Source organism: Xyrauchen texanus, chromosome 27, assembly GCF_025860055.1.
Source record: "Xyrauchen texanus isolate HMW12.3.18 chromosome 27, RBS_HiC_50CHRs, whole genome shotgun sequence".
Lineage (NCBI taxonomy): Eukaryota > Metazoa > Chordata > Actinopteri > Cypriniformes > Catostomidae > Xyrauchen > Xyrauchen texanus.
In genome coordinates, this window is record NC_068302.1 from 19,375,558 (window position 1) to 19,389,325 (window position 13,768).

General features: G+C 40.4%; 1 protein-coding gene across 1 annotated transcript in view; it reads right to left on the reverse strand.

Annotated features, from left to right (window-relative positions):
* Nucleotides 1-13,768, reverse strand: part of LOC127620602 (succinyl-CoA:3-ketoacid coenzyme A transferase 1, mitochondrial-like) — a 78,507-nt gene that overhangs the window by 45,804 nt on the left and 18,935 nt on the right. The window lies entirely within an intron of this gene.

Consider the following 13,768-nt stretch of genomic DNA (forward strand, 5'->3'; position numbering starts at 1 on the left):
CTTCGAGCTGCTTGACTCAGCTGGACTCAGGGCCCTCTCTCTCAAGACTGCCCTGCTGATCGCGCTCGCTTCCATCAAGAGGGTCGGGGACCTGCATGCGTTCTCTGTTAGCGACGCTTGCCTGGAGTTCGGTCCGGCAGATACTTTCGTGATCCTAAGACCTCGACCGGGCTATGTGCCCAAGGTTCCTACCACGCCCTTCAGGGATCAGGTGGTGAACCTGCAAGCGCTGCCCCGGGAGGAGGCAGACCCAGCCCTTTCACTGCTGTGTCCAGTACGTGCCTTACATATTTATCTGAACCGCACACAGAGCACCAGACACTCTGAGCAGCTCTTCGTCTGATTTGGGGGACAGCAGAAAGGGAACGCTGTCTCCAAGCAGAGACTCGCCCACTGGGTTGTCGACGCCATTTCCCTGGCTTATCACACCCAGGCCGTGCCCCCCCCCTTGCGGGTCCAAGCTCACTCCATCAGGAGTGTTGCGTCCTCATGGGCACTGGCTAGGGGCACTGCCCTAAACACCTAACACTTTTGCGAGATTCTACAATCTCCATGTTGAGTCAGTATCGTCCCATGTTTTCTCAGGTACCAAGCCCGTAGAACTCGGTAGCACGCCCACGATCTGACCGGGTGAATCGCTTGCACCTAGCGCCCTTCCCCCTAACCAGGGGAAACAGTGCGCCTTCATTCCCAGGAGATCTCAGGTTTGGGACACTGGTCGATTCCTCCCTAGCCCTCGTGGGTCGCAGTTCAGTGGAGGAACATGATGACCCAAGCCACTGCGGGTACCACAAGCTACCCTGTACTGGTATAGGTGCTCCACAGTTAAGGCCTCCTTCGGACTCCCCCTGTGTGTAACACCACGGTTCTGTCCCCTCTGGCGAGCGGACTCCCGTCTTTCCCTTAGGCAGTCATGGCTGCCTTGGTTGCCGTGCTGTATGTTCCCCCCTCTATGAGGTTGTATCCACCACCGCACCAACTTTTCCACACAGGCCCTAAGCAGGCCTCTGATGGTTTTGCCACTTAAACTTGCCTTCCCTCTCGGGTAGGCGTGGTCTCCGCAGGGTCTTCTCCACCCTGAATAAGGGCTAAGACCCCCTTCCCTCAATGCGTGTAAGGGCCCCAGCCTTAGTTGCTCTATGCGAGAAACATAGAGAGAAAAGAGGCCCGGCCAGGCTTGGCCCGTTCCCAGGTTGGCAGCCAGCACCTTGTTCCCCCCTCCAGGGTAACGATAAGGAATCCTGATGGCTTAAATGGGGCACTGGGGAAGGGTACGTGCAGCCTGATACAGTTGGTCGACCTGCACGTAAGAATACCTGCTCGCTCCTGTATCAGCAGTTCACGTACACGGCTTAGCGCATGGCACTTTTATAAGTGGACCCCTAGTGTCGCTTCTCTGACACAACGTGGAGAGAGCGACAGAAGTGGAACCTGTGGTTACGTGTGTAACCCCCGTTCCCTGATGGAGGGAACGAGACGTTGTGTCTCCCCTGCTTAGTCGCTGAGCCGAGCCACTGTTGTGGCCGGACCATTTCCGGCTCCTCAGAAAAATCCTGAATGAACTCCCGTATTTGCGCCGCTTAAATACCCGTATGTCCGGGGGCGGGACATGCAAATACTGGTTGCCAACTCTCATTGGCCTTTTTTCATAGATCAGAGGTGAATATCGGCGCTCAAGAGAGACCCCTAGTGTCGCTTCTCTGACACAACGTCTCGTTCCCTCCATCGGGGAACGGGGATTACGTACGTAACCCAGACGTTTTAATGGCGTATTTGTAGCAATAGCTCACTCCTGGTAACAATTTACTAACTTTATTTTCTGTATAGAGTGCAGCAGTTTCTGCAGCAGAAACGCTGCTGGTGTAAATGCTCACACGTTGTTTGCTGCAAAATTGTTGTAACGGACTGCTTCGGCATGCAATGTAAAACAGGAATAAGAAATAGCTTTTGTTCTAAAGGTATAGGCACAGATATTGCCTTCATAGGGTCTTGTCTTAACACATCATTCTTATTGACAGCTTTTGGGCCCCACAGGGACATATAAACCTGTCACACCTAAGTAGCCTGATTGAGGTGGGTTTTCCCTGCAAACAGGAAAATGTTAACCTATCTCTCTTTGGAGACCAGAGGACATGAGATGCAGGGAATGAATGTGAAATAATTTTTTTCCTATTGTTTCCTATGGTTTTATAATTTAAACAGTATACTACAAGTCATAGCATTGAACAAGCAAAATAAAACTGCCCTATTATGTAATATTAAATACAGAGCAGGTCTAAAGGGTTAACAGCACTGCTGCCACAATGGTGAGCGGGGTTAATGTTGGGGTGTTCCTCCTAAAGTCCACTAACTTCTCCACTGTTTTAAGTGTGTTCAGCTCCAGGTTGTTTTGAATGCACCAGAAGGCCAGCTCTTCAACTTCCCTTCTGTATGCAGACTCATCATCTTGGCAGTGTCATCTGCAAACTTCAGGGGCTTAACTGAGGGGTTCTTGGTGTTGGAGTTGTTGGTATACAGGGAGAAGTGTAGCGGGGAGGGCATACATCCCTGGGGGGCACCAGTGCTGATTGTACATGTGCTGGAGGTGAATTTCCCTATTCTCACTAGCTGCTGCCTGTCTGTCTGTCAGAAGGCTGATGATCCATTGACAGATAGAGTGGGGAACATGAAGATGGGTTTATTAAGTCCATAGGAGAGCAGGGTTGATGGTGTTAAAAGCCGAACTGAAGTCAACATATAGTATCCTTGCAAAAGTCCCTGGTCTGTCTAGATGTTGAAGTATGTAATGCAGTCCCATATTGACTGCCTCATCCACAGACCTGTTTGCTCTAGAAGCAAACTGAAGGGGATACAGAAAGGCTTCAGTGAAGACCTTCAGGTGGGCCAACACCAGTCTCTCAAATTACTTCATGACCACAGATGTCAGAGCGATGGGTCTGTAGTCATTAAGTCCTTGATCTTGGGTTTCTTTGGGACAGGGATAATTGTGGAGCATTTGAAGCAGCAGGGAACTTCACACTGTTCCAGTGATCTGTTGAAGATCTGTGTGAAGATGGGGGCCAACAGGTCAGCGCAGGATTTAAGACAAGTGAATAAAACACCATCTGGGCCCAGTGCTTTTCTTGTCTTCTGTTTCCGGAAGACCTGGTCCACATCATCTTCACAGATCTTAAGTTCATGTTGAGTAGCAGGAGAGGGGAGGCGGGTGGTGGCAGGAGGTGTAAATGTTTGTGTGCTTTGAAGGTCAGAGCGGGTGTGGGTTGTGTGACTGGGCTTTTCAAATCTACAGTAAAGCACATTCAGGACATTAGCCAATTGTTGATTCCCTACAGTGTTGGGGGATGGTGTCTTGTAGTTGGTAAAGTCTATCAGACCTCTTCACACTGATGCAGGGTCATTAGGTGAAAACATTTGTTTTCAGCTTTTCAGAAAAGCTTCTTTTATCCACTCTAATCTCCTCTGTCAGTCTGTATTTGGTCTGATCGTACAAGATTTTATCCCCACTTCTGAAAGCATACTCTTTGGCCTGATGAAGCTGCCTGAGTTTTGCTGTAAACCAAAGGTTTTGATGTTGTCTGTTAAATAAGTCCTAGTAGGTATGCACATGTCCTCACAGAAAACTATATGATGTCATAGTTTCGGTGAATATGTCCAAGTCTGTGGCTGCAGCTTCAAAAACTCTCCAATCAAAGCAGTCAACGTAGGCTTGTAGTTCCAGCTCTGCTTCATTGGTCCAACGTTTTACAGTCTTTACTACAGGCTTAGCTGGTTTTAGTTTCTGCCTGCATGTCAGAAGATGAACCAGACAGTGATCAGGGAGTCCTAAAGCTGCACGTAGGACAGAGCAATATGCATCCTTTATTGTTGTGTAGCAATGATCCAGTGTATTTCTGTCTCTGGTGGGGCACTTGTATTGAAGTGCTCTATCACACTCAACTTTTTATAAGGATAAATTAACAAAAGAAAAATGTGGGTTGCTGTCAGTGAAGAACATATTGGAAGTGCATCCTTTTTGTGATTAAAGTATTTGTCGCTTATATGACATTTTCAATGGTTGTGCATAATTATTTATTTCTGACTATATTATTAAGCAATTATTAAGTGTAATCAAGCCAAACCAAGTGATCAAACCATCCTCTGTTCTGTGAAACAACATTCAGGCTCATCGTCCTCCCCTTCCACTAAATAATAATGTTAAAACATTAGCAGAGCTTATTGTGTTGGCTTCCACTACATGAAATAATTCTACAAGACTGTATTAAATAACACCAGCATCATGTAAATAAGAGTTAATGGCGATCAACTATGTAACAATAGCTCACTCCTGATAACAATTGTATAACTTTATTTTATGTATAGAGCACAGCAGTTTCTGCAGCAGAAATGCTGCTGGTGTAAAAGCTCACATGTTGTTTGCAGCAAAAATGTTGTGACACACTGCTTTGGCTCATGCATTGCTTCCGCATGCAATGTAAAAAAGGCGTAAGAAAAAGCTTTTGTTCAAATGTATAGGCACAGATATTGCCTTCATAGGGTCTTGTCTTAACACATCATTTTTATTGACAGCTTTTGGGCCCCACAGGGCCAATAAACCTTTCACACCTAAGTAACCTGATTGAGGTGGGTTTGAGGGCTGGACTGAGAAGAGAAATCGGCCCAGGATTTTATACAGCAACTGGCCAAATGTTGAGGTAGTCCTTTCTGCATAACGCGGTGGCTAATTTTAGCTTATGACGGCCCGTTCTCCCAATGGACAGTCCGCCCTTGATCAGCCCCAAAGTGCGTCGACCCACCAGGGAAATGCCCGGTATGCCAGATTTCCAGTCCAGCCCTGCCTGCAAATAGGAAAATGTTAACCTATCTCTCTTTGGAAACCAGAAGACATGACGCCGAGAATGAATATGAAAAGAAGTGCTGACAGTTACTCAAGACTGAAAAATCAGGAAACTTTCCATGTACCTCTAATCTTAAAAAAGCAAGGAAGTTTGTAAACCTTATCTACTGACCCTTTGTCTCACATGGCAAGAGATTAAACCACTTTATGCTCAATTATTATATGCTACAGCGGGGGTCCAAAAGTCTGAGACCACATTGATTTGTTTTTTACATGTAAACCTGGAAAACAAAATATTGAAGATTCTGCACTACACTACTAATCAAATAAAGTATGTGACATTGACTATGTTGTCTCCTTTGTAAAAAGCTAAGTTTTCCTTGCTTTCAATGAAGCACACAAAACAAGATGGATCACAAACATGGATCATCGGGTTTGCACAAACTTGGGTAGTCCAGTGCATTCTGTCATTAAAGAAAAAGGGGTCATATCAAATATCAAGTTTAATCAAGTATTACTGATAATGCAAAAATGCATTTCCATCCACATCCTCCTCTGTTGAATTTCGATGTTGTATCCATTCTGTTTGTGCTTGTGACAACAAAGCTTAGCACTCTTTTATCAAAATAAGCTCTTAAAATACTAAACAAAGCTCTAATAAAGGCTTGGGGGAGAAAACACTTCACCGAGAACCAAATTAAAACATCCAAAGCATGCTTAAGCCCCACAGATGTGCAAATCAGAAAACGATGGCCAAGCTTCCAAAGACCCCACCAGCACGCCAGCGTGACTTTGCGTGTCACATTCAACAGGTTTTTGTGTTGTACAAAAAGGGGCATTTCCTGAAATGGGTGTGTATTACAAGTTGTTATTTCTGCACACAGCACCTTTAGAGAGGGCAAAACGATGAGCCTAGATTGAGCAGTGTAGCTGTTGTCATGGTTACTGCATGGCATTTGACATTTTATCATTAGCCAAGCTGCACTGGGCAGGGAATGACTGAAGGGCTCAGGCTTCTAGATGGCCTAAGGGTCTAAGGCGGGGCACAAAATAAAATCTGTAGGAGTTAGTAACACTCTCTCTGGGGATTTCGGTCCCTCATTAACCCTTTATATACAGTTACCACACACTAGGATACCATATTGCTTAAAGCTAGAATGTGACCAAATATTCTAGACTGTGGGGACCAAATGTAAAAGCACTAGAAACATAAATACTACTATATATTAAAGCATTAATTATACTAAAGATTGATGGCACATTTGCTGTTGAATCACAGGGATGCCATGACAACCATGTGGATTTTTGTCATGCCTTAGTTACCGAATACTTGATTCTGATTGGTTAAATTGTATAATTGACCAGTCACAGGCAATTGGTTTCCTAGCTGTTCAATTGTCTCATATAACTATCACTTTCTTCTCTCGTAATACATTTATTTAAACTCAAATCTACATTTAATGTCCGTTTATTTATTTGGTAAGTAGCCAAGTAATAAGCAAAATCAACCCCTTCAGAGTGTCAGGGTTTATTGTGTGATTAAATCTGGCTGACTGTACATTATCTTTTTTAATACATGGCTACTTACCAAATAAATAAATATAAGAGTTATCTGTTACATAATAATGACAATTCATATTATATATTAACTATATATGCTTTAGAGCAGTTCCCAGCACTAGAGGTTAATAATTTCAGCAAACTAAAATATTATCCATATTGATATTCCTTCATCTTAAGTACCATTTTCTCTTCAATAGGAATAGAAATAAGCTTGTAGTCAAGGAGGGAGGAAAACAGGAATACAAAATCCCTGGAAGATACAGAGGAATCTTTTTTTTTTTTTTAAGGGTTTGTTCGTTTTTTTGGACTGTGAGCCCTGTCAAAGCCAGTTAAATCTGCAGAAGCTGATGGACAAATGTTATTATGAAACAGTTTCTGATCAGAAGCATTTCAACAAATGTATGCTACAAGACAGGTAGCTAAAAATGAGCATTGTTCCTTTTTGAAGGTCTCACATTTTCTTAAGTGTCTAGTTACAGCAACAGATGCTATACAAATAAACACTAATCTCCAAAAACAGAGTACACAGTCTGGCATTGTGTCACTAAGCTTGATGAGATGAACAAATCCAAATCCCCAAATTTTATGAAAGCATGAAGATTTTTATATATTTTTATATAGGAAAAAATATCGGTTTTCCGCCTCTCCCTGCTCTCTTGATATTTCTCTTTAGAGGAAGGTTTCTTCTTAAAACAGGTGTGTTAAAGCAAGAGGAAGCTCTGACTATCAGCTGTATGCACCTTGAAGGGCCGTCAGCCTGAGGCTAAATACAATCACCACTTCACTCAAGTGCCCCTTAAGGGAAATATGCACCAACTGAAGAGATGGGGACCCCTGAAGATACAGGTATGTTATAAAAAGGTTTTGTATCAAGATGTTGCACATTTTCATAAAAAGATTCTGTGCCAAGGGCCTTGATAAAACATAATTCAGCATTTCAAATACCGGCATACTACCTTGCAATCCACAATATGAATAGTATAGTTTAATGAAATAGTTCACACAAAAATGAAATGCTGTCATAATTTATTCACTCTCATATCATTCCAAACCCAAATTACTTTTCTTTTTTTTTTTTTTTATTGCAGAATACAAAAGGTAATAAAATAAATAAATATCCGGTCCATCTTCTAAAATTTAATGTCAGTGTCTGCTAAAAGTTTAAAAGTCTGTGGATCCGGCAACATATTTCAAGTCTTCTGAAGGAATCTCTGAAATCTTGTTCGATGTTCGTTGCACGTTCATGAGGACTATGAGAGAAGCTTGTTCATAGTGGCTCACCTCTTTCACTTTGAAGCTCATTGTTTAGAGCTAAATATGACGCAAGACAAGCCACCTTAAAGGGGTCATGAATTGCTATTTTTTATCATTTTATTATCTTCCCTGAGGTCCACTGATAATGTTATGAAAGTTGTATTGCACCAAAACAGTCACAAATTAGTAATATATGATCATTTTCCACACTGTCTCTGGCCCTCTGTCTGAAACGCTTCGTTTTGGCCTAAGCGCCTAACACTTCAATATAAACGCCCAGTGTTCTGATTAGCTAACATCATGCAGCCCCTCAAATTCACCAAACTCAATCGGAAGAACATTATAAAACAAAATAGCAGGATTTACACATTACGCACATCCAACACATTGCATCTGAATATATTAAACTGTTCATCTCAAGCACAATTCTTAACACAATAAACTATCAAACAGTCATGACATTTGAAATATTCAAAAATATTGAAAAGTGTTTTTAACTGCCCCTTTATTCAATAACAGTTGCGTTGCAAGCTTGAATCATATTTTGCCTGTTCACAAGCAATCCATGCTGACATTAGCCAGGAAAAATAAGTAAATCATACATTCATAGTTCAAAGAACGGTGAAATGATGCACATACATACTGAATGAAAGAGAATTGTTTCTCCCTTTAAGAGTTGTAATTTGAAACCACGTATTTTAAAAGCAGCACAAGATATACATCAAGCGGTCCAAGATGCCTGTCTAGTGCATGAATAAATTGAAAAAGAATCCAAAATAATCCAGATGGGTCCCCTTTGTTGTTTTTTAAGAATTGTTAGCCTCAAAAGGCCTGCTATCTTGACTTGAATTGCACGGCAGTGGGCGGGGCCAAGAGTGCGATAACACATGTTGTGGGATGTGTAATTACAAATGAGCAATGTGTCATGACTTAACATGTGGTAACTATAAATGCTCTTTTTAGACTGGGGAGGATGTTTTGAGTTCTGAAATTCACAGTAAGTTTTTGTAGTACAATTACCTCTTATATGTCTAAATATCAAGGAACATTTCATTCTTTATTTCATGACCCCTTTAATGCCATCTCGAACTTTGCGAAAGTACACATGCTGTACACCATGGGTACTAGGACGCGATCTTTGGGGGGGTATTATGATCTATAAGGTGGACAACTGGTTGTCTCTTTATCAGGATAGGGGCATGAGAAGTTTCTGGGGCAGGGCACTGGGAAAATCAAGTGGGGCAATGAATGCCACTTTGGTGAATTAGTACCAATTTCCTTTCGAAACAGTAAAATCCGTACATTATTCCACACTTTTGCCAGTGTATTTCCATTTTAGGGAAGAAAACAAAACATTAGCAATATAATGCTTTATTAACATTTTCCAAAAAAAGCCTTCTACAATATAAAGATAGAAATGCACTATAATATAACCATTCAAGTAACATTAAACATGTTAAAGTCTAAGTGGGAGTTTGACTAATTAAAAGAACTAGTTCCCACATAGGATGCATTTTCATTGCAATGAAATTAAATCTCTTAATCTCTCATCCTCCAAAGTATAACTTTGCCGTTAGACTGTGGCTATCCGCTTTGTTACAGCAATCGTGAGGCTGCGTTCATGATTCGCGTCAGAGCAGTGTCAGTGTCAAATGCCGCTTTAAACTAATAATGGAAAGCGCTTCAATCAAGCATGTCTCATTCTGCGTTTTGGTGTGCTTCTATGGTAATTATAATGCACCTTATTGAGGATGAAAAATACTTCTACAACAAGTCCTATCTGGGTTTGTTATGTACATCAAATTGCATTAAGAACTCCTTTCTCCATCATTTTATCACTGATATTTTATTATTTACTGAGATAACCTCCATGGCTCCATCATAGGACAGAGCATAATGGTTAAATAGCATGTTACAACAGTTTCATACATAGAATGTATTTGGGACCACTGAGTTATGCTGTTTTATGCTAAGATTGTAGGCTCACATAGGTAGATGGGCTCTGGTGCTGTGGTGTGTGCATCAGTGTAATGACACCGGGTGGACAAATAACAAAGGTTCCGTCCTTCAAACCAGTGTTTATGCTGTATTAGGGAAAACCTGTTAATTGCAATAAAGAAAAATGTATGCATTTTAATTTATTGTATTAATCACATGCATTAACATGTTAATTCTGACAGCCCTATTATAAACGCATCAAAACTCCATCAAAAAATATCAGTTTGTGTTCCAGAGAAGAAAGTAATACATTCTCCTATCCCATCTTAATATGCAGAAATAATTTGTAGGTTGATTTCCCTGAAAACTGTAAACACTGCGGGTCTGTGGCACTTTCAACATTCTTTTTGTTTGATTTGAGTGACCCGTTTAGCCCAACACAACAATATTGGCTCAACCAATGGCACGAGTTTGGGACAGGACTATCTGTTATTTCAACCAATGGCAGATGAAGGGTGTTTTCAGAAAGCAGTTTAAAAACAATGTATATTTTTGCAATTCCGTTTAGTGGCGCTAAAGGCACAGAAATTACACACTTCGGCTTTAAAGTGCATCACTATGAATTGCCATTGAATTGAGAAGACCAGGATATTCACAATTTTCTTTTGTTTTTCACACTAGAAAGAAAAGTCATACAGGTTTGGAACAACATGAGGTAAATTATGACAGAATTCTTATTTTTGAGTAACCTACTCCTTTAAATGAACCTTTCCAGATATGTTCCAGTAAGGATTTCAAGTAAGAAATTTGGATAGAAATAGACAATCTCCAAGCTTGCTGAACAAATACATAAGGCAGTTAAACTGCACTTCTGGTCATACATTTGACAAAATTCCTGTTCTCGCTCACAGCTGTTGCATTGGTAATTTATGTGCAACAAACCAAAAGGATAATCAGCTTTTTGAAATTGGACAGAGGGAGGAGGCAAGATAATAACATTGAGGAAGAATTTCATCAATATTCAATTAGCCCGATCCTGGAAAACCCATTTCATGCTAAATGTCATTTTAGCAAAATGTGATGAATGTGAAAAAATGTGAGTTAACTTCAACTGATGTGACCAGCAAATACGGCCTTGTTGAATCAACTGTTCTCACATCCCGCAATGTGTCAGGCCTCTTATTTTACCTGAGATAACAGGATAGTTAGAAAATGCCACGGATCTGCCTTGCAGGCTTCCGTTGCCAGGCAACCAGCTGGCCAAATCGATTATTCTTGCCTGCTTTATTAATTTTACTTTTTTTGCAATCTGTATTGGTTAATGCTAATTATAATTTATTTTTATTATTTATGAAAATCGCAGCTCTATCTAAACACTGTTATCAGAATTCATGTTAATTAGGATGCAGTGACATTGCAGCGCTGTCTGTTTCATATAAAGTGAAATTAAGGTGGCTGTTTCCTGAAATGTGGAAATGTAAAGAAAATCAAATGTGGAAAGCACAGTCAGATACAGGAAATGCAATGATTCTACATACTATATACAGTGGGGTCCAAAATCTAAAATCAATTGTGAAAAACATTTATTTTCCAATATCTTCATTAAAAAAATATTTTTAATTATTATGAATTATATTATCAGCTAAACAATGTTAGTATGGAGGACCAAAGTTGCCTAAATTAAAAATAATTAAATATATTTCCAAAGAAACAAAAAAATGAATCAAACAGATAAAATGTTCAAATCTGACATAAATGTTTTTTTATACTATACTAGCACTAGCTTGATTCCTATGCTTGAAGGACACACCCCATCGTTACCAAATGAAAAAAAAAAAAAAACACACACACACACACACACACACACACACACACACACACACACACACACACACACACACACACACACACACACACACACACACACACATTATATATACACTCACCTAAAGGATTATTAGGAACACCATACTAATACTGTGTTTGACCCCCTTTCGCCTTCAGAACTGCCTTAATTCTACGTGGCATTGATTCAACAAGGTGCTGAAACCATTCTTTAGAAATGTTGGCCCATATTGATAGGATAGCATCTTGCAGTTGATGGAGATTTGTGGGATGCACATCCAGGGCACGAAGCTCCCGTTCCACCACATCCCAAAGATGCTCTATTGGGTTGAGATCTGGTTACTGTGGGGGCCATTTTAGTACAGTGAACTCATTGTCATGTTCAAGAAACCAATTTGAAATGATTTGAGCTTTGTGACATGGTGCATTATCCTGCTGGAAGTACATGGTGGCCATAAAGGGATGGACATGGTCAGAAACAATGCTCAGGTAGGCCGTGGCATTTAAACGATGCCCAATTGGCACTAAAAGGGGCCTAAAGTGTGCCAAGAAAACATCCCCCACACCATTACACCACCACCACCAGCCTGCACAGTGGTAACAAAGCATGATGGATCCATGTTCTCATTCTGTTTACGCCAAATTCTGACTCTACCATCTGAATGTCTCAACAGAAATCGAGACTCATCAGACCAGGCAACATTTTTCCAGTCTTCATCTGTCCAATTTTGGTGAGCTCTTGCAAATTGTAGCCTCTTTTTCCTATTTGTAGTGGAGATGAGTGGTACCCGGTGGGGTCTTCTGCTGTTGTAGCCCATCCGCCTCAAGGTTGTGCGTGTTGTGGCTTCACAAATGCTTTGCTGCATACCTCGGTTGTAACGAGTGGTTATTTCAGGCAAAGTTGCTCTTCTATCAGCTTGAATCAGTCGGCCCATTCTCCTCTGACCTCTAGCATCAACAAGGCATTTTCGCCCACAGGACTGCCGCATACTAGATGTTTTTCCCCTTTTCACACCATTCTTTGTAAACCCTAGAAATGGTTGTGCGTGAAAATCCCAGTAACTGAGCAGATTGTGAAATACTCAGACCGGCCCGTCTGGCACCAACAACCATGCCATGCTCAAAATTTCTTAAATCACCTTTCTTTCCCATTCTGACATTCAGTTTGGAGTTCAGGAGATTGTCTTGACCAGGACCACACCCCTAAATGCATTGAAGCAACTGCCATATGATTGGTTGATTAGATAGTTGCATTAATGAGAAATTGAACAGGTGTTCCTAATAATCCTTTAGGTGAGTGTATGTATATAAAACAAAAAGTATAAATATATATAATGTATAAATATGTTAGTGTGGAAATCAATAAATATGGAAATACATTTATAAATAAATGTGGAAATAAATAAATTACAATAACAATTAATTAAAGGAATATTCTGGGATCAATACAAGTTAAGCTCAATCCACAGCATTTATGGCATAATGCTGATTACCACAAAAATTATTTTTATCAGCATTATGCCACAAATGCTGTGAATTGAATATAACTTGTATTGAACCCAGAATATTCCTTTAAGGAAATACATTTGAACTTAAGGAGTCACATTTGAACATTTATTTCTATGCACACTTTTTTTTTTTTTTTTTTTCATTTCTTTACATACTTGTTTATTTAGTTGAACCTCATATGGACCTTTAAGCTTGTGCAAAATCTGATGATCCATGTTATAATTTGAGAACGTTATTATTAAGAGCTTCTGTTTAAAATGGAAGAATAAATCTTAAACCTGCCCTTTTGCAATTAGGATTTAACGTGGTCAGTGTCAAAAATGTGCTTATTTAGTTAGATAGTGACCTGTGCAGAATTTTAAATATTTCTAATGCATTTCACATAATAACATTTATTTGTTTACATTTTTTCAATGCCTTGAAAAGATTATTTCCAAGTCTAATTTATTTTTGAAAGACACATTTTCAATGAGGTATAAACCATTAAGACAGACTCCTCCTATAAACCTTTTGAAATAGATGTAATAGAAAACAAAATACCTTAATAAGTCAGATATATATCACCTGTTGCAAACCAACTGACTGTTTACATGTTCTTATCCCCAGACACAAGGATAGCAGAGCATGGCATGAGTCAATCTTAATTCTGAATCCCTGCTGCTAAAGTTGAAGGGCTGCTGCCACAAACAGCATCTTAACCAGTCAAACAGTGACAGAACGCAAGATACACACTGTTGCTCAGCACTACGCCGACGGATTCATTTTCCTAGCAGGACAGCTTTCATCACCAGATGCACAAGGAAAATGACCCATATAGCCATTAGA